Raw genomic sequence first — 22,561 nt, 5'->3', positions numbered from 1 at the left:
TCTGAGTGACACAGAAGGCATGTTCGAAGTTGTGAAAGGGGACTTGGTTGTAACAGTGGTTGACGCGGCACAGAAAATAACGCAGCATCTCAATCTCTGTGCCGAACTTGGATAGCAGGCCTAGATCTGTATACCTGTGGAGGGGAGAAATTGGTAGAGTACTTATCTATCTATCTGTCTATCTATCTTTGTCTGTCTATCACCTAACTATAGCCAGACGTCTTAATTCCGTAAGGGGTGGCCACAAACAAAATGTCTCCATGTCACCCTGTCCCATTTCCCTGCCCTTCCCCCAACTTACATCCCTCTCTCTCATATACCTCTCTACTCCATCCCTCATCTCATCCCCAGTCTCCCCCTCCCTCTTCCCCCCCTCCAACTCTCTCACACACACTCTTACTAGTTAGTCTCTCACTCTCCATCCCCCCAACTTACACCCCCCTCTCTCATATACCTCTCTACTTCATCCCTTCATTGCACCCACAATCTTCCCCTCCCTCTCTCCTCCCCCCTCAACCTCATTCACATACTCTCCTAGTTAGTCTGTCACTCACTAAGTTCGGTTTAATAAGGATCAACAGCATTTAAGAGGACCTTATCTTATATACAGTATATATATTTACACAGTAGAATGCATGTATACTCTCTCTCTCTCTTGTTCCTTCCAATTCAACTTTGGTCTCATAAACTCACATTTTCTCTCTTCCCTTCCCATCCTCTCTGTCTCTCTCATTCCTGCCAGTTCATTTTCTCTCTTCCCTTCCCATCCTCTTAATTCCTCTCTCCTTCCCACCTCTCTCTCTCACATGTGTTGCAGCAGCAGTAATATTTGCGACTCTTGCCACAGCCAACTGTTGACAGAAGGTAGTCGTAGTAGCTCTTGTGTTTCCGCCTCCACCACACCATCACTGCCCAGAGAGAGAGAAAATTAGAGACAGCAACAATAATAAAGTAAATCATCATCATCATCATTATCTTCATCTTCTCATCATCGTTATCTTCATTGTCACTGTCATCATCATCATTGTTATCTTCATCATTTTCATCATTATCATTGTCTTTGTCATCATCATCGTTATCTTCGTCATCGTTATCTTCATCATCATCATCTCATTATTATTTCTTCACAATACATTGATGACCAATGCAAATACCACACATTCCACTATCTATCTATCTATCTATTGCCAGACACCTTAATACTGTAAGGGGTGGCCACAAATAAATCGACTCCACGTCACCTTATCCCGCCAACTGACATCCTCATCTCTCATATATACCCACTCCAGCCCTCATCTCATCCTTGGTCTCTCTCTCTCTCCTCTCCCTTCCACAGACAGACAGATAGATAGATAGTTGGAGTCTTCATAAACAATACAAATATGGCACTAGTCACGAAGAAGTGCTTGTCAAGAAACCATACTGACTTTTTCTGCCACTGAGCTACAAAAGTATGAAACTCTGGGCCAAGTTAAGGCAGAAGGAATATAGTAAGGTGTGTGGTTTATGAGGCTAGCGAACTGACATGAGATCCAAGCTGGCTGGATGAATGTTGTGAGAAGAGCATGATCAAGGATTTGACACCCCTTTTAATGTCACAGTATCCGTATTAACTCTATCGGATATGTTTATGTGAAGCTACAGAATATGGTGAATGTTTTTGGTGTATCAGATAGAGCCAGGATTCCAGGGGCTTGAATGATGAGTGAATGGAAGTGTGGCCCATTGGACTGGGTAAACTTGGGCTGTCTGGACGTTGCTACTCCTCACCCTGCCCTAGGGTGGGAAAGTTGGTCCGGATGATGATACTGCAGCAGTGAAGTAATTAATGAAGGCTATACCTAACCCCTGTAATAAGTCTCTCCTATGCCAAACAAGATCATTTGAAGATGGCAAGAAAAAATACAAGAACAGGTCACCACACTGAGGGAGTTGAAAACCATACAGCGTGTGACCTTGGGTTGTGTGGGTGACATGGCCCAGAGGTATAGGCTGACTCTCCATCACCTGTGCATCCCACCACTGGCTTGAACTACAGCTGTCACGGATAAAGACAGTAACACAGGCCATCACCATTACCATCACCATTATTACAATCATCGTCATCATTTCCCGAGTAACTGGCAGTAGAATATTAAGCTACTATGAAGCAATTATGGAAGGAGTGGTAGGCAGCCTACACAGCTTTTGATAAAACAAGCTTGGAACTGACCTGGACACATGCCTGGCAACAAAGGTGTGATGCCCACAGATGTGCCGTTCTTCTTCCAGTTACTCCTCGGCAGGAAAAGAAGAATTAAGATTTATCTTTTCCTGGAAACTGGTCAGATCATAATTAAACTTCCTGGAAATGCATACTGACTTATCTGTTGTGCAAAATGGTTTTGTTGTCTTTACCTAATGCAATAAAATGTGGAAAATATTCTCACAGAAAATGGCATGTAGATAAAAACAAGAGTAGGCCTATGTGATAATTTACATTTCAGGGAGCAAAGGTATTGAAAGTTGGAAAAAAATGATTATAGGAGTAGATGCAAAATAGAAGCTTGAAATAGTATGTTTTGAGAAAATAGGCATCAAGGTCGACTTAATTGTATAGGTTTGTAATTAATATAAAGTGCTGTATGATGGATGAATGAAGTTTTGTGCATGCTGTGTTGCACAGACTGCGTCTTTACCGATTTGTAAACCTCTGCTGGAGCTTTTTGGATGGTGTATCACTGACGGGGTTTTGTCTGTGCCAGCGATGGACCTCTTCTCGTCTCTCAACAACTATCTCTAGCCAATAACATACCAGGTACAGTCCGGTAGCTTTTTGGAATGTGGATGTATGGTTCTTGCCTTGAAAACAATGCTAATGACCAACACAACTCCCGTATGCACGACAGTGTTTTGGTTGACGACTGACAGTAGGCGAAATCGTAGCAAATTCCGCCAGCTGCGGGTTATCACTCTCGCTGCTTATACAGAATGATGCCAAACACCACCAAACAGGAAGAGAATACAATAGTATTAGAAAATCACGCTGGCGCATCAATCACCTGATCTTTGTTGACATTTGGCGGGACAGGCCTTGGAGAATTCGCAACATCCCTTCCTCGGCGACTTATTTGGCCTGCTACACCTTAATATCCCCTAATATGGTGCTAATAGGAACTACGACTATAATAAAAATACCAATAACGTCAGGGAGGACAAGAAGGTGTAATATACCAAATAAATTGCTCAGGAAAAGGTGCTAAAAATCATTCCATTTCAACGAGATAACGGCTTAATTTTCAACCCTGACTTGGGGGACTTGGTAAGACCTCTTCTTCAGCGATTTATTGTTCACATCTTAATATTCTATTGCATGTAACTGATGCAACTGTAACGATATTTAAATTAAGCCGTAATCTCCCATGTAATAGATTTCGTAACATTTCTTTCTCGGCGAATTATTTTGCACACTTGACCTTAATATCCTCTTGTGTGTTTTTTATGCAAACTACGGCGGTATTAGCAAAGTATGAATATCATACAAGACGACAGAAAGGCCAATGGAATCTACGTCGATATTAAAAGTCACAGATTACTTGAATAATAACATTAATGTGTAATATGCAAAATAAATTGCCGATGATGAGGTACATATTACGGATGATATTAATTTATTTGTATTTACTTAATCAGTACAGTAGTTTGGAATGCAAATCGTTAAGAGGGGGTGTTAGGGAGCGTCCTTCAGGTGATCCCTGATCTGATCTGGCGCCTTGCTGTCTCCCTCGACCCACGACACAACAATGCCACTGCCCACATCCACGGACCACGGCCAGTGTTGCCAACGTAGCGGAAAATCCGCTAGATTTGGCGGATTTTCCACCTATCTAGCGAATTTTTTGGACATAGCGTATAGCGGATTTTTTAGCGAATTTTCGGCACATTTGGCGGAAATTCTAGCGGATATTATTTTTTTCCATTAATATATGTTTAGGTTGCTTGTTTACAAAAGATTTTTTTCATTGTTACAAAGTACTACTTAGGATCAGTAATTGTGGAACAAAATTAGTGTATGAACAGTTATGTGGCACGATTGCACACGTCCCATTCACGTGCGTTCGGTTCAGGTTCGTCCCCACCCTGTACAAAGGTGGGAGCGCCTGGGGCCTTCGGCCCTTCAGTCAGTCCACATTCATCCTTTACTTGGAGAGGAAGTGTTATACTTAAATTTCAAGAATGGCCCAAGTTTACTCTCAATTATACAGAAAGACCTGGGAAACGTATGCAGATTTAAAGGACTGGTTAAAGCCAGTTGAAAATGATAAGACCAAGGCATATTTTTTATACTGCAAGTGCCAGTTAATTGCGAAACTCAGTGATTTACGCAAGCATACGAAGGCAGTGAAACACACGAAAGCAGCAGAACCATTTTCCAGTGAAATACAGTCTAAGATAACTTTTCCAAAACAAAGTGAAGTACATAATATAAATGAAGCTGAAAGACATCTATAACTGTTTGTTACAGAACACACACCATTTCTTACAACTGATCATTTGACTGAAACCTGTAAGATCTTTGGTGATAGTAAAGCAGCGCAAAATTTGAAACTACACAACATAGTGTAAAAACATAATTGTGCATGTACTAGGTCCCCATTTCACTGAAATTCTACGGGAAGATGTGGGTGAAGCAAAATACAGTATTTTAATTGATGAGACAACGGACATATCTGTTTCAAAGCTGCTTGGTGTAACTATAAGGTACTTTAGCACAGATCTACAGAAAATAGTTTCAACATTCCTTGGATTAGTTGAGATTGATTCTGGGACTGCATCATCTCTCGTCAGTGCTATTCTGAAACTTTTGAAGGCAGTAAAACTAGATCCCCAAAAGTTACTTGGAGTAGGTTTGGACAACGCGAGTGTAAACACTGGCATAAATAATGGTGTTTTTGAGCTGCTAAAGAGAGAACTTGATTTGCCAAATCTTATAATGGTGCGCTGTGTGTGCCATTCCCTGCAGTTGGCACTATCCCATTCAGTGGCTGAAACTCTTCCAAGAAATATTGATTATATGGTTCGTGAGACCTATAATTGGTTTGGACACTCTTCTAAGAGGCAAATACTTTACAAACAGTTGTATGAAACTCTGAATAACGGTAGAGACCCCCTTCAGATCCCTAGGGTCTGTGACACTCGATGGATATCTATGGAACCAGCAGTGACCCGAATTCTAGGACAGTGGGATGAACTTAAGTTACATTTCGAAATAGCTAGATCGACTGAAAAGTGCTACGCTGTTGAAACACTCTTCAGCATGTATAGTGATCCAATCAATAGATTGTATTTGCTTTTTCTACGTCCAGTACTAAATGACATACAGAGAACAGTGAAGGCTTTCCAAGGAGAGAATGTTGATCCAACAAAGCTTCTCATGGACTTAACCAATCTTATTCTAGCAACAAGCAAGAGAGTATTACTTCCTACTTCAAGAATTGATCCTCTAACATCTGACATAGCCCCTCACGCTGATGCAAGTGCATATTTAGGCTATGAATTTGAGAAGTACTGTAAAGATTTAAATATGTTGTCAAGGGAGGCAGAAGGTAATGTCAGAAAACGTTGTCAGGTGTTTTTTGTTAAGCTTTGTTCAGAACTGAAGCGTAGACTGCCAGATAACTTTCAAGTTCTCAAGAAAATGTCACTCTTCTCAGTGTCTGAGTGTTTGAGAGTTGTAAAAGAACCTATAACAGCAATTGCTGAAATGCTGTGCAACAATCCAGTACAGATTGACAGAGTTGAAAACCAGTGGAGGAATTTAACAATAGTCAAGTGGAGGGAAACAGACTCTACAGTTAAGTTTTGGATGGAAGTTAATAATTACAGAGATGCATCTGGGATTAATTCGTTCCATGACCTCTCAGACCTAGCTATCAGTGTACTTTCCCCCATTCAAATGCTGAAGTGGAAAGGTTATTTAGTCAGCTTAATAATGTCAAATGCAAACTAAGAAACCGATTGAATGTAGAATCTGTCAGCGCCATAATTACCATCAAAAGTGGACTCAGAAGACTTGAGAAAAACTGCCATTCATATGAAATACCAAGAAATGTAACAAATGTGATTGGAACACTGGCTGCTTATAATACACCATCAACAGCAGGAGAGGCCTGTTCAAGTGCTGCAGAACCAGATGACGAGGATGATGGTATATTTTCGATGGCTAATTAAGAAGTAAGTAGTGTATGATATTTCAGCACATTGTCAAAATCCTGTTCTAATAGTTTTAGAGGCTTTCTTATGTAAAGCTGTCTAAGAAATTTCTAGCGGATTTTCACCGAATCTAGCGGATTTTGAGGGTGCCACTGGCGGATTCTTACTAGTCACAGTTGGCAACACTGACCACGGCAACCACTTTCAGTTACCCCATGATGCGCGGAGGGATAGATGTTGGTCATTCAGCTCCGCGGCGCCCCTCTACTTCAATCCAATCCTCTTTTCTCTCTCTCTCTCCCTGCAATACTAAACTGACACAAGTAGCTAATAAGCCTACACGAAGCACTGCTACCTCTGCAACTCTTCTTGATATAATTACAACTAACATTCCTGAGAAAGTAACTCATAGCGATGTTGTGCCGCGTATCATAGGTGAGGCACCACCTTGTAACTGTAACTGCAAATATAAGTAAACCTAAACGTCCACCTACTATTATAACCTTCCTATCTATATATTGCCTGCCGCCTTAATTCCGTAAGGGGTGGCCACAAACAAATCGCCTCCATGTCGCCCTGTATCCCCGCCATTTTACTGCCCTGCTCCCAGCTCATACCCCCTCTCTCATATACTTCTCCACTCCATCCCTCCATCTCATCCTTGGCCTCCCCCTCCCTCTCCCTCCTACCTCACTCACACTTCTCGTCAGTCTCTCTCTCCATCCTCTCTACATGGGCAAACCTTCCATGGCCTGAAAACCTTTAGCAATGATGTACTGTGTTGCCACCTACTAAAGGAAACCAGTCAGTACTATTCTGGCCACTGACGACTCTGGAACTCTCCCTCTGTCTGTATTTCCTGCTTCCTATGATCTCCAGTCTTTCAAACGCAGTGTGTCCAGGCATCTCGAAATGAATGGATCTTGAATTTGGCTCTATTTTGTATTGTTTTTGCTTTTTCTTGGAAGGGACGTTTTGCGGGCTCAGCCTTTGGTTCCTTCTTCCTCGGATAAAAAGAAAAAACGAACAGGTTGATATGTTAACCTTAGTCCTCACCACAAGTATGTACAAATGTGCCGCCCTTGTTACCAGAGAAATACCACGTCCTGTCCCTTGCATTACCCATGACATGTCCTGCCCCTTGCATTACCCATGACATGTCCTGCCCCTTGTATTACCCATGACATGTCCTGCCCCTTGTATTACCCATGACATGTCCTGCCCCCTTGCATTACCCATGACATGTCCTGCCCCTTGCATTACCCATGACATGTCCTGCCCCTTGTATTACCCATGACATGTCCTGCCCCTTGCATTACCCATGACATGTCCTGCCCCTTGCATTACCCATGACATGTCCTGCCCCTTGCATTACCCATGACATGTCCTGCCCCTTGTATTACCCATGACATGTCCTCCCCCTTGTATTACCCATGACATGTCCTGCCCCTTGCATTACTCATGACATGTCCTGCCCCTTGTATTACCCATGACATGTCCTGCCCCTTGCATTACCCATGACATGTCCTGCCCCTTGCATTACCCATGACATGTCCTGCCCCTTGCATTACCCATGACATGTCCTGCCCCTTGCATTACCCATGACATGTCCTGCCCCTTGTATTACCCATGACATGTCCTCCCCCTTGTATTACCCATGACATGTCCTGCCCCTTGCATTACTCATGACATTCGGTAAATAACACAAACACGGCATCACACACGCAGTCAATTAACACTAAACAGGCTCAACATGTCATTACAGGAAAGTTACAAGGATTTAAAGAAAAGAGTCAAATTACTTATTAATGCAGCTAAACACCAATATTATCACAATGAACTCTCAAACTCCAGAGGTAATACTTGTGCAACATGGAAAATACTCCAAGACATAATACCTAACAACAACAACTCCAACTATGGCATTTTTGATGATCCACAAAGTACAGCTGAAGAATTTATTAAGTTTTTCGTAAACGTAGGTAACAGAACTTTTGAAAATACCCAGGTGTCCTTGTAAACAAATAACACCATAAATCCTGCATCTGCCAGACCTGCCACTGGTAATGGCACAGGCAGCATGACACAGTTCCCACCAGACACTGTTGATATTAACACTGCCTCTCTATCTATCTATTGCCAGACGCCTTAATCCCGTAAGGGGTGGCCACAAACACATCGTCTCCATGTCACCCTGTCCCCCGCCATTTCATTGCCCTGCTCCCAGCACACTCCCCCCCCCCCTCTCTCATATACCTCTCCACTCCATCCCTCCATCTCACCCTTTGCCTCCCCCTCCCTATCCCCTCCCTTCCACCTCACTCACATACTCTCCTCGTCAGTCTCTCACTCTCCATCCTCTCCACATGGCCAAACCACCTTAATGTGCTTCTCCTAACGCTTCCTATCACATCTACATCCACACCACAACACTCCTTCACTGTAATATTAACAATTAAACATTTACAAAATACTAAATCCTATGGCTCACACAATATTTCACGTCGTTTTATTAAGGCTTCCCTCTTCATACTCGCATTTTATTTAACCCACATAATAAATTCTTCAGTTGTTACGGGCGTCTTCCCTACTGCTTGGCAGAATGCTATAGTCACGCCTTTATATAAAAATGGACACACTGAGGTCGTGGGCAATTACACACCAATTTCACTGATACCTGTTTTTTCTACAATTATCGAAAAAATCGTCTCAACCCAACTAATAACAGTTCTTGAGTCAAACCAACTTCTCTCAAAAACCCATCATAGTTTCCGTGCTAAGCTATCCACAAATACAGCACTCACAGTTATCACTGATAATATCACCATAACTTGGATAATACACACATATCACTTTTAACCCTCTGTGATCTGTCAAAAGCTTTCGATAGTGTCAGCCATTCCATTCTTCTCAATAAACTCAGTAAAGTCAATGCTGATCACTTCTGGTTTGACAGCTGCCTTAATAATAACAGTCTACATCCAAAAGACCATATCCTCCAAATCAAATGTCATTTATGGAGCACCCCAAGGCTCAATTCTTGGTCCAATACTATTCAATATATATGTGAACGATCTCTCAGCAAATCTTAACGAGTGTGTGTTAGTGCAATATGCTGATGACACTCAGTTTCTTCACAGTGGCAAACCAGATTCTCTCCAGGATATATTGCACAAAGCAAAGGAAACCTTAAATATAGCCAGGGAATATTTTCTTAACAACGGTCTTCTTCTAAGTACCAGTAAAACGCAATGTGTCTTCTTAGGTACAGGCCAATGATCTCACTAATACCACCTAACACTACTGGTCGATTTGGAGACACAGCAGTTCAACCCAGCACAATTAAAAAAAAAAAAAAACTTAGGTATATATGGATTGCTTCATGACCTTTGATAAGCATGTAAATGAACGTAGCAAAAGTGTAATGTGCATATTAATGAATATTAACGGCAGTGTAATATGTGGCACTGCAGGCACTGGCCCTGAGTATCCTAAACAACGGCAGTGTAATATGTGGCACTGCAGGCACTGGCCCTGAGTATTCTAAACTACGGCAGTGTAATATGTGGCACTGCAGGCACTGGCCCTGAGTATCCTAAACTACGGCAGTGTAATATGTGGCACTGCAGGCACTGGCCCTGAGTATCCTAAACTACGGCAGTGTAATACGTGGCACTGCAGGCACTGGCCCTGAGTATCCTAAACTACGGCAGTGTAATATGTGGCACTGCAGGCACTGGCCCTGAGTATCCTAAACTACGGCAGTGTAATATGTGGCACTGCAGGCACTGGCCCTGAGTATCCTAAACTACGGCAGTGTAATATGTGGCACTGCAGGCACTGGCCCTGAGTATCCTAAACTACGGCAGTGTAATATGTGGCACTGCAGGCACTGGCCCTGAGTATCCTAAACTACGGCAGTGTAATATGTGGCACTGCAGGCACTGGCCCTGAGTATCCTAAACTACGGCAGTGTAATATGTGGCACTGCAGGCACTGGCACTAAGTATGTGGCACTGCAGGCACTGGCCCTGAGTATCCTAAACTACGGCAGTGTAATATGTGGCACTGCAGGCACTGGCCCTAAGTATCCTAAACTACGGCAGTGTAATATGTGGCACTGCAGGCACTGGCCCTAAGTATCCTAAACTACGGCAGTGTAATATGTGGCACTGCAGGCACTGGCCCTAAGTATCCTAAACTACGGCAGTGTAATATGTGGCACTGCAGGCACTGGCCCTAAGTATCCTAAACTACGGTAGTGTAATATGTGGCACTGCAGGCACTGGCCCTAAGTATCCTAAACTACGGCAGTGTAATATGTGGCACTGCAGGCACTGGCCCTAAGTATCCTGAACTACGGCAGTGTAATATGTGGCACTGCAGGCACTGGCCCTAAGTATCCTAAACTACGGCAGTGTAATATGTGGCACTGCAGGCACTGGCCCTAAGTATCCTAAACTACGGCAGTGTAATATGTGGCACTGCAGGCACTGGCACTAAGTATCCTAAACTACGGCAGTGTAATATGTGGCACTGCAGCCACTGGCACTAAGTATCCTAAACTACGGCAGTGTAATATGTGACACTGCAGCCACTGGCACTAAGTATCCTAAACTACGGCAGTGTAATATGTGGCACTGCAGGCACTGGCACTAAGTATCCTAAACTACGGCAGTGTAATATGTGGCACTGCAGGCACTGGCACTAAGTATCCTAAACTACGGCAGTGTAATATGTGGCACTGCAGGCACTGGCACTAAGTATACTACGGCAGTGTAATATGTGGCACTGCAGGCACTGGCACTAAGTATACTACGGCAGTGTAATATGTGGCACTGCAGGCACTGGCACTAAGTATACTACGGCAGTGTAATATGTGGCACTGCAGGCACTGGCACTAAGTATACTACGGCAGTGTAATATGTGGCACTGCAGGCACTGGCACTAAGTATACTACGGCAGTGTAATATGTGGCACTGCAGGCACTGGCACTAAGTATACTACGGCAGTGTAATATGTGGCACTGCAGGCACTGGCACTAAGTATACTACGGCAGTGTAATATGTGGCACTGCAGGCACTGGCACTAAGTATACTACGGCAGTGTAATATGTGGCACTGCAGGCACTGGCACTAAGTATACTACGGCAGTGTAATATGTGGCACTGCAGGCACTGGCACTAAGTATACTACGGCAGTGTAATATGTGGCACTGCAGGCACTGGCATTAAGTATACTACGGCAGTGTAATATGTGGCACTGCAGGCACTGGCACTAAGTATACTACGGCAGTGTAATATGTGGCACTGCAGGCACTGGCACTAAGTATACTACGGCAGTGTAATATGTGGCACTGCAGGCACTGGCACTAAGTATACTACGGCAGTGTAATATGTGGCACTGCAGGCACTGGCACTAAGTATACTACGGCAGTGTAATATGTGGCACTGCAGGCACTGGCACTAAGTATACTACGGCAGTGTAATATGTGGCACTGCAGGCACTGGCACTAAGTATACTACGGCAGTGTAATATGTGGCACTGCAGGCACTGGCACTAAGTATACTACGGCAGTGTAATATGTGGCACTGCAGGCACTGGCACTAAGTATACTACGGCAGTGTAATATGTGGCACTGCAGGCACTGGCACTAAGTATACTACGGCAGTGTAATATGTGGCACTGCAGGCACTGGCACTAAGTATACTACGGCAGTGTAATATGTGGCACTGCAGGCACTGGCACTAAGTATACTACGGCAGTGTAATATGTGGCACTGCAGGCACTGGCACTAAGTATACTACGGCAGTGTAATATGTGGCACTGCAGGCACTGGCACTAAGTATACTACGGCAGTGTAATATGTGGCACTGCAGGCACTGGCACTAAGTATACTACGGCAGTGTAATATGTGGCACTGCAGGCACTGGCACTAAGTATACTACGGCAGTGTAATATGTGGCACTGCAGGCACTGGCACTAAGTATGTGGCACTGCAGGCACTGGCACTAAGTATACTACGGCAGTGTAATATGTGGCACTGCAGGAAATACCAACTTTCACGTGTGCAGAAACTACACAATTTTGCTGCTAAAGTTGTCGATGGAAAAGCCAGGAAGTGTGAACATGTAACGTACCCTGTCACTGCAATGTTAACAGAACTGAAATGTACTGTACCATGTACTGTACCCTGTCACTGCAATGTTAACAGAACTGAAATGTACTGTACCATGTACTGTACCCTGTCACTGCAATGTTAACAGAACTGAAATGTACTGTACCATGTACTGTACTGTACCATGTACTGTACCATGTCACTGCAATGTTAACACAACTGTAATGGCTAAACACACCAAACAAGATAAAGTTTGACACAGCCGTCACAGTCTTCCAATATCCAGCTAATCTTTAACCTGACTGTCTCCTGTCTTTTCCATCGCTGTCACAGTCTTCCAATATCCAGCTAATCTTTAACCTGACTGTCTCCTGTCTTTTCCATCGCTGTCACAGTCTTCCAATATCCAGCTAATCTTTACCCTGACTGTCTCCTGTCTTTTCCATCGCTGTCACTGTCTCCTGTCTTTTCCATCGCTGTCACAGTCTTCCAATATCCAGCTAATCTCTACCCTGACTGTCTCCTGTCTTTTCCATCGCTGTCACAGTCTTCCAATATCCAGCTAATCTCTACCCTGACTGTCTCCTGTCTTTTCCATCGCTGTCACAGTCTTCCAATATCCAGCTAATCTCTACCCTGACTGTCTCCTGTCTTTTCCATCGCTGTCACAGTCTTCCAATATCCAGCTAATCTCTACCCTGACTGTCTCCTGTCTTTTCCATCGCTGTCACAGTCTTCCAATATCCAGCTAATCTCTACCCTGACTGTCTCCTGTCTTTTCCATCGCTGTCACTGTCTCCTGTCTTTTCCATCGCTGTCACAGTCTTCCAATATCCAGCTAATCTCTACCCTGACTGTCTCCTGTCTTTTCCATCGCTGTCACAGTCTTCCAATATCCAGCTAATCTCTACCCTGACTGTCTCCTGTCTTTTCCATCGCTGTCACTGTCTCCTGTCTTTTCCATCGCTGTCACAGTCTTCCAATATCCAGCTAATCTCTACCCTGACTGTCTCCTGTCTTTTCCATCGCTGTCACAGTCTTCCAATATCCAGCTAATCTCTACCCTGACTGTCTCCTGTCTTTTCCATCGCTGTCACTGTCTCCTGTCTTTTCCATCGCTGTCACAGTCTTCCAATATCCAGCTAATCTCTACCCTGACTGTCTCCTGTCTTTTCCATCGCTGTCACAGTCTTCCAATATCCAGCTAATCTCTACCCTGACTGTCTCCTGTCTTTTCCATCGCTGTCACTGTCTCCTGTCTTTTCCATCGCTGTCACAGTCTTCCAATATCCAGCTAATCTCTACCCTGACTGTCTCCTGTCTTTTCCATCGCTGTCACAGTCTTCCAATAGCCAGCTGATCTCTACCCTGACTGTCTCCTGTCTTTTCCATCGCTGTCACAGTCTTCCAATATCCAGCTAAGCTCTGCCCTGACTGTCTCCTGTCTTTTCCATCGCTGTCACAGTCTTCCAATATCCAGCTAATCTCTACCCTGACTGTCTCCTGTCTTTTCCATCGCTGTCACTGTCTCCTGTCTTTTCCATCGCTGTCACAGTCTTCCAATATCCAGCTAATCTCTACCCTGACTGTCTCCTGTCTTTTCCATTGGTACACAACATGACACAAAGTATTACTAGACAAACAATAATCTGTTCGTTGCTAAGGTTAATAGCGACTCAGGTGCAAGATCCTTAGCAGTAACACGGCCAAAGATATGCAACCACCTGCCAGAAAATGTTAAGGAATTACACAGTTTATACACTTTCACAATTACACTTAACAGTCACTAATCACCATCAATAACCTTACTCTATACTGCTACACAATAATAAACTTATAATATATGAGGCAAAAATATGATGTAGTAATTCGCAAACACTGCAATTTATAATAGGAAATTTAACGACATTTAGTATATTGATAATTGTACAGTTATATACCTTTGTATTATACTGCCAAACACTTATACATCTACAGTGTATAATCTTCACGTCTATACTTTGTACTGTTATTGTATACATAACTTATATTGCTATGTGAATAACCACTGTTTGTGGAAATGAACATTATTATTATTATTATTATTATTATTACTGTATTATTATTATTTTATTATTGTAATATTATTATTAATCTCATTCTTATTCTCATTGTTGTTGTTGTACTCCCCTCCCTCCCTCTTCCCTCCCTGCCTCCTGCCTGGCCTCACAGCTGCCAGCCAATCAGAGGGCGGCTGGTGCTAAGGGCAGAGGGAGGCGGACGCTGATTGGCTGAGCGAATGTAAACACAGCCGCGGCAGCCATATTGCTCCGCCTACTGCCTCTTTACTATTTTCTCTTTTCTCACTCTTTATCACCTCTTCTATCTACTCGCTTGTGTCTATTTATCTATTTGGTCTATTTTGAGTGTCTAGTGGTGGGCTGAGGAGTTTGGGGAAGGGATAGATGGGATAATGGTTGAAATATGTGGGGATTCTTGCAGCCCAGCGTTTGGCAACACTGAGAGAGAGAGAGAGAGAGAGAGAGAGAGAGAGAGAACAGCTGATTAGAGTGAGAGTAGAAAAAGTTAGAGGTGAGACGGAAACGCGAGACTGAGGGGAGAGAATGAGTGGCGTGAAAAACTGAGAAAATGTGCCAAAATATTAACTGTTTCTACCCTATGACGCCTCTCTCTCTCTCTCTCTCTCTCTCTCTCTAATATCAGCTGAGTGGGGAAAATGATAGGCAAAGCGAAAAAAAAAATAGAAACCCAATACAGAGAGAGAGAGAGAGAGATTAAAAGACAGAAATGGAAAAACAGGTACATACATGAGAGAGAGAGAGAGAGAGAGAGAGAGAGAGAGAGAGAGAGAGATTAAGAAAGAAATGGAGAAACAGGTACATACATGAGAGAGAGAGAGAGAGAGAGAGAGAGAGAGAGATTAAGACAGAAATGGAGAAACAGGTACATACATGAGAAAGAGAGAGAGAGAGAGAGAGAGAGAGAGGAAGATTAAGACAAATGAAGAAACAGGTACATACATGAGAGAGAGAGAGAGAGAGAGAGAGAGAGAGAGAGAGAGAGAGAGAGAGATTAAGACAAATGGAGAAACAGGTACATACATGAGAGAGAGAGAGAGAGATTAAGACAGAAATGGAGAAACAGGTACATACATGAGAGAGAGAGAAAGAGAGAGAGAGATTAAGACAAATGGAGAAACAGGTACATACATGAGAGAGAGAGAGAGAGAGAGAGAGAGAGAGAGAGAGAGATTAAGACAAATGGAGAAACAGGTACACCCGCGAACCAAAGTTTCGGTACCCCCCTCGATGGAAGGAAGTGGAAGTCAGGGTTAGAGAGAGGGCAGGTGAACGGACAACCGTGCGTGGTACTTTGGAACTGAGCTACGAGGCGAATAGTGAGAAACCTAATGACACTGGATTCGAAACATTTCCATGCTATTCACCTGCAAAACATTATGCGTTCGTAACATACATACTGTAACATATAACATAGACTACTGTGTTATCATGGTGTCCTGTGATACTGACCCATCTGTTTCGGATCCTCATCACACAAATAAAGCACCGAGCCAGTTGTATATAAGTTTCAACTTGTCATTATAACTGCAGTCATAATTTTTGTGAATGTTATCCCTGGATTGTCTATAGCTATAATATAGAATGATTGTGAATTTAATGTTGATTCTCACAGCAGTTGTGCGGATTGTTATAAATGTGGCAATTATTTTATGTGGACGACTAAACCACATTGTGATGGACAGCGGAGAGCATTCGCCAATAATTTACTATAACCAGATGAAATTAGATGCAAACAACACAAAATATTATGAGACAACGAAGACGCAGCTGTGGTATCCTGCTCCACCTTGTTATCAAGGCCTTAACTGTGGCATCACCTCATACGTGCAGTCTCTGCCTCTTATTACTCTTACTTCCCGGTATCCTCTTACTGCGAGTCGTCATATTCCTTGGAGGGTTTCTTGTCGTCCGGTCCTATAACCCTTACTGCATTACATTATTCCTCGCATCACCACTCCCAAACAAACAACGTTAGCCCAACACTGCTGAATCTGTTAATACCATTATTGCCACTGCCACTACTATTCCCCTTTCCCCATTGTGTCTACTGCAATTCCCCTCACAGTACTACTACTGCTACTCCTATTACTACTCCACTATAAATCTGTATAACAATATATATGATTGTCCTTATGTCTGTGCATCTGTTAATCATATTGTCCCTGTCCCACCGTCGACAACTCGTCACTGACCTGGCACCGCTACTCCAGTTCCCACCCACCATGGATTCTACTCCTCCCCCACTCCGACACCACATTACCCTTCACCTCATCCTTGGGCCATAAGGCCTGTTGTTCACCCTTTACCGGTGAATACACGTGACATGCATTAATAATAAAAAATAAGGCATTTGAGAGCTAAACGGTAATCGCCCTCTAAAATATTCTGTTTGCCAAGTCCAAACTTTAGGCCATATTTTGATACCATGAAGGTTTTATGTTGATAGCTCAAGCCATCATGAGATTTAATGGTGATAAAGGCAGGCAATAAAAACTAGTTGACCTTTAGCAGTTAGTTTGGTGACCTTGACTCTGACCCCGAGTTGCCATTTTCGAACTCCTCCAAGATTTTGGCCATATCTTGATACGCTGAAGGCTTCATGTTGATAGCTCAAGCCGTTCATGAGATATAATAGGAACACACACACACACACACACACACACACACACAGATGCAGTTAAAAACATGATCGCTCCGCCTTCTAAAGGTATGCGATAATAATATAATAATAACAACAACATCGTAGATGTGTACTGTAGTGTTCCTAACATTACACTTAATAACTGCAGACCCAAACGTGCTTATATTACGGAGCACTGATATATTTACCACAAAACCGACCACAGACCGTTCTTATCATTACCACTGCACCTTCCCTATAGCACTTCACCATGGTAATACAACCCACTGTAGTCCTCTGTGAGATCGCTACACGTGTTTGGGAAAAATAACAGTGCACAACATGCCTACAAAGCACTAAAATAAGCATATGATGTTTCACTGACATCCATCAAATAGCCTAGGAGAAGTTAGTGGACAAACAAACAAACGACTGGACACAGACAGACAGAAGCAGAATGTCTCGCATCGGTATGTAACGACCTGCCAAAACTCTTGTGATCCTGCATTGCAGGTGTCATCACAGTAATAATAATAATAATAATAATAATAGTAATAATAATAATAATAATAATTAATCACATGTTATTAGGCACGATACTGAGGACACACTGGAATCGCACGTGTCGACGCAATGCAGAATCTGTTTGCCATGACAGAAGGTTGGGTTGCGGTCAAACATTAATTTAGTATTACTATAACCCTACCATTACAGCATATTATGGCACTGGTTGGTTTTATATGTCACAGCTGTTTTCACTTGTTTTATCAGGGAGATTATGGTGTTTGTCCTCCTCTGTATCATGGATAGTAACATGTGATTACTACTACTACTACTACAACTACTATTACTACTACTACTACTACTACTACTACTACTGGTACTACTACTACTACGATTATTATTATCATTATTATTATTATTATTTTTATTATTGTAACTATGATGACACCTACAAAACAGGATCGTAATAGTTTTGTCAGGTTGTCATATACCGATGCGAGACATTCGGCCTCAGTCTATGTCCAGCCGTGTGTTTGTTTGTCCGCTAACTTCTAGGCAATTTAATGGATGTCATGAAACGTCACAGGTGTATTTTAATGGATTGTAGGCATGTTGTGCGCTGTTATTTTTCCCAAACATGTGTATTGATCCCACAAAGGACTTCAGTGGGTTGTATTACTATGGTGAAGTGCTACAGGTAAGGTCCAGTGGCACCGCCGGATTAAGGGGGGGCCCCAAGGGGCCCGGGCCCTGGGCCACCCACCAAGAGGGGGCCTCCCACCAGAGCAACTTGTGTTCATTTCATTTCGTGTTTATGCATTACATATTACAGCATTGGATGAATAGTCCCCGTTCAGTATTTCCTAACTAAAAGTGTCCTATTTATATATTAGGATTTAGTTTACCAGTCTGTGGTGTATGCCACTGGGGGAGTTGGAAAGGGGGCCTCCCTTCCAAGCGGGCCCCGGGCCTCCCACATGCTTAATCCAGCCGTGTCCAGTGGCAATGATAGGAACGGTCTGTGGTCGGTTCTGTGGTTAATATATCAGAGCTCCGTAATATAGGCACGTTTGGGTCTGCGACTTTTATAATTATGTAATGTTCGGAATACTGCAGATGTATGTTGTTGCTGTCAATTTTATAATTATTCTTATTAATGCATGCCACGTATATTCACCGGTAAAAGGTGAACAACAGGTCTGGTGGCCCAAGAAGGAGGTGAGGGGTGATATGATTCGGAGTGGGGGAGGAATAGAGCTTATGGCGGGTGGAAGAGAGGGGGGTGGGGTACAACTGGGGTAGCGTTGCGGGGAAGGCGACGAGTTGTCGACGGTGGGACAGGGACAATATGATTAACAGATGCACAGACATAAGGACAATCATATATATTGTTATACAGATTTATAGTGGAGTAGTAATAGGAGTAGCAGTAGTAGTACTGTGAGGGGAATTGCAGTAGACACAATGGGGAAAGGGGAATAGTAGTGGCAGTGGCAATAATGGTATTAACAGATTCAGCAGTGTTGGGCTAACGTTGTTTGTTTGGGAGTGGTGATGCGAGGAATAATGTAATGCAGTAAGGGTTATAGGACCGGACGACAAGAAACCCTCCAAGGAATATGACGACTCGCAGTAAGAGGATACCGGGAAGTAAGAGTAATAAGAGGCAGAGACTGCACGTATGAGGTGATGCCACAGTTAAGGCCTTGATAACAAGGTGGAGCAGGATACCACAGCTGCGTCTTCGTTGTCTCATAATATTTTGTGTTGTTTGCATCTAATTTCATCTGGTTATAGTAAATTATTGGCGAATGCTCTCCGCTGTCCATCACAATGTGGTTTAGTCGTCCACATAAAATAATTGCCACATTTATAACAATCCGCACAACTGCTGTGAGAATCAACATTAAATTCACAATCATTCTATATTATAGCTATAGACAATCCAGGGATAACATTCACAAAAATTATGACTGCAGTTATAATGACAAGTTGAAACTTATATACAACTGGCTCGGTGCTTTATTTGTGTGATGAGGATCCGAAACAGATGGGTCAGTATCACAGGACACCATGATAACACAGTAGTCTATGTTATATGTTACAGTATGTATGTTACGAACGCATAATGTTTTGCAGGTGAATAGCATGGAAATGTTTCGAATCCAGTGTCATTAGGTTTCTCACTATTCGCCTCGTAGCTCAGTTCCAAAGTACCACTCACGGTTGTCCGTTCACCTGCCCTCTCTCTAACCCTGACTTCCACTTCCTTCCATCGAGGGGGGGTACCGAAACTTTGGTTCGCGGGTGTACATACATGAGAGAGAGAGAGAGAGAGAGAGAGATTAAGACAGAAATGGAGAAGCAGGTACACCCGAAAGCACTAATCTCTCCCCCCTGTTAGCCGGAGTCACGGCCAGTGAGCGACCAGGCGCTCGAACACCCCACATCCACCGTCCCTACCCCAACCCCAAACCGTTGTTGGATATATGTGGGACGGCTATAGCTGGTGATGTTACAATGTGTCAGGACTGTTTTTATATACAATCAGAACCAGTGTAGGTAAGTATATAAAGGCAATTAATGTGTAATACTATGCTGGTATCCACAACATACGAGAAAGGCACGAAAATGAAAGAAGACATACAACGTATTATGTGTTAGTGACTATATACTTACATAGTATATTATAATGTAACTACAGATAATATAGTATAGCATCTGATGAAAGATGTGATGTCGTTTCTTATACATTCTCACTCCCACCTCCGTCACCCTTCTCTCTGATTTGCTGTCTCCACCAAACGCCTCTCATACCCTGTCATCCCCCACCCCCATCCATTGTTAACCAACATAAAGATAATGATAAAATGATCTGTAAAGTATTAATCATATTGTATTATCACACGCTTCTGCATTATCACCAACAAATAAAAAACATACAATACTCCGGTATACCTGCCAACCATTTCATCCTGTTGTAAGATGTTACATGACATACACACTGCAAGTTGGACCTTGTGTTACAATGACATACGGTTGTTTATCGTTAACACAGGTTGTGTGGTTTGGACGTCCATTAATCCATATGAGCGTGATAATTTAAGCCTTACATTATAAACTCGTAAGGATTATGTTCCTGTCATTATTGGATGAACGAAACGAATCAGGGATCGGCTCTGACGAACCACGAACTCTGTTTTAACGAAAATATTCCGACCACTTGTCACAATAGTGACACAGTGTCATTATGTATATGACTGAATGTGGGTCAATCGTATACATAACGACATTGTGTCACTGTTGTGTTAAAGCAGAGTTCGTGGTTCGTCAGAGCCGATCCCTGATTCGTTTCGTTCATCCAATAATGACAGGAACATAATCCTTACGAGTTTATAATGTAAGGCTTAAATTACCACGCTCATATGGATTAATGGACGTCCAAACCACACAACCTGTGTTAACGATAAACAACCGTATGTCATTGTAACACAAGGTCCAACTTGCAGTGTGTATGTCATGTAACATCTTACAACAGGATGAAATGGTTGGCAGATATACCGGAGTATTGTATGTTTTTTATTTGTTGGTGATAATGCAGAAGCGTGTGATAATACAATATGATTAATACTTTACAGATCATTTTATCATTATCTTTATGTTGGTTAACAATGGATGGGGGTGGGGGATGACAGGGTATGAGAGGCGTTTGGTGGAGACAGCAAATCAGAGAGAAGGGTGACGGAGGTGGGAGTGAGAATGTATAAGAAACGACATCACATCTTTCATCAGATGCTATACTATATTATCTGTAGTTACATTATAATATACTATGTAAGTATATAGTCACTAACACATAATACGTTGTATGTCTTCTTTCATTTTCGTGCCTTTCTCGTATGTTGTGGATACCAGCATAGTATTACACATTAATTGCCTTTATATACTTACCTACACTGGTTCTGATTGTATATAAAAACAGTCCTGACACATTGTAACATCACCAGCTATAGCCGTCCCACATATATCCAACAACGGTTTGGGGTTGGGGTAGGGATGGTGGATGTGGGGTGTTCGATCGCCTGGTCGCTCACTGGCCGTGACTCCGGCTAACAGGGGGGAGAGATTAGTGCTTTCGGGTGTACATACATGAGAGAGAGAGAGAGAGAGAGAGAGAGAGAGATATTAAGACAGAAATGGAGAAACAGGTACATACATGAGAGAGAGAGAGAGAGAGAGAGAGAGAGAGAGAGAGAGAGAGAGAGAGAGAGAGAGAGAGATTAAGACAGAAATTGAGAAACAGATACATACATGAGAGAGAGAGAGAGAGAGATTAAGACAAATGGAGAAACAGGTACATACTTGAGAGAGAGAGAGAGAGATTAAGACAAATGGAGAAACAGATACATACATGAGAGAGAGAGAGAGAGAGAGAGAGAGAGAGAGAGAGAGAGATTAAGACAAATGGAGAAACAGGTACATACATGAGAGAGAGAGAGAGAGAGAGAGAGAGAGATTAAGACAGAAATGGAGAAACAGGTACATACATGAGAGAGAGAGAGAGAGAGAGAGAGAGAGAGAGACATGACTAAGACTTTCCATAGTTTTCACAGCACTTCTTCGTGACTAGCATCATTTAGTGTTAATTTGGTATAGTTCTTTCATCTTAACTTGGCTCAGATTTTCTTTTTTCAGTTTATTTCACGTAACTCACAAGAAAATGCTATTCTTCTCTATCCTTTCCATGGCACTTCTTCGTGACTAGCATCATCATCTAGTGTTAATGGATCCTTACAACTCAGCATTCAAGAGGAAGAAGATGAAAAAGAAGACGAAGAGGAGGAGGAGGAAGAAGAAGAAAAAAAGAGGAAGAAGAAAAGAAGAGGAAGAAGAAAAGAAGAGGAAGAAGAAAAGAAGAAGATGATGATGATGAAGAGGAAGAAAAGGGAGGAGCAAAAGAGGAAGAAGAAAAAGAAGAGAGAAGAAGACGAAGAAGAGGAGGAGGAGGAAGAAGAAGAAAAAGAAGAGGAAGAGGAAGAAAGAGGAA

The sequence above is a fragment of the Coenobita brevimanus genome, chromosome 8 (assembly GCF_032717465.1).
Source record: "Coenobita brevimanus isolate Jiangsu-jjx chromosome 8, ASM3271746v2, whole genome shotgun sequence".
NCBI classification, from domain to species: domain Eukaryota; kingdom Metazoa; phylum Arthropoda; class Malacostraca; order Decapoda; family Coenobitidae; genus Coenobita; species Coenobita brevimanus.
This window is presented reverse-complemented; position numbering follows the sequence as displayed.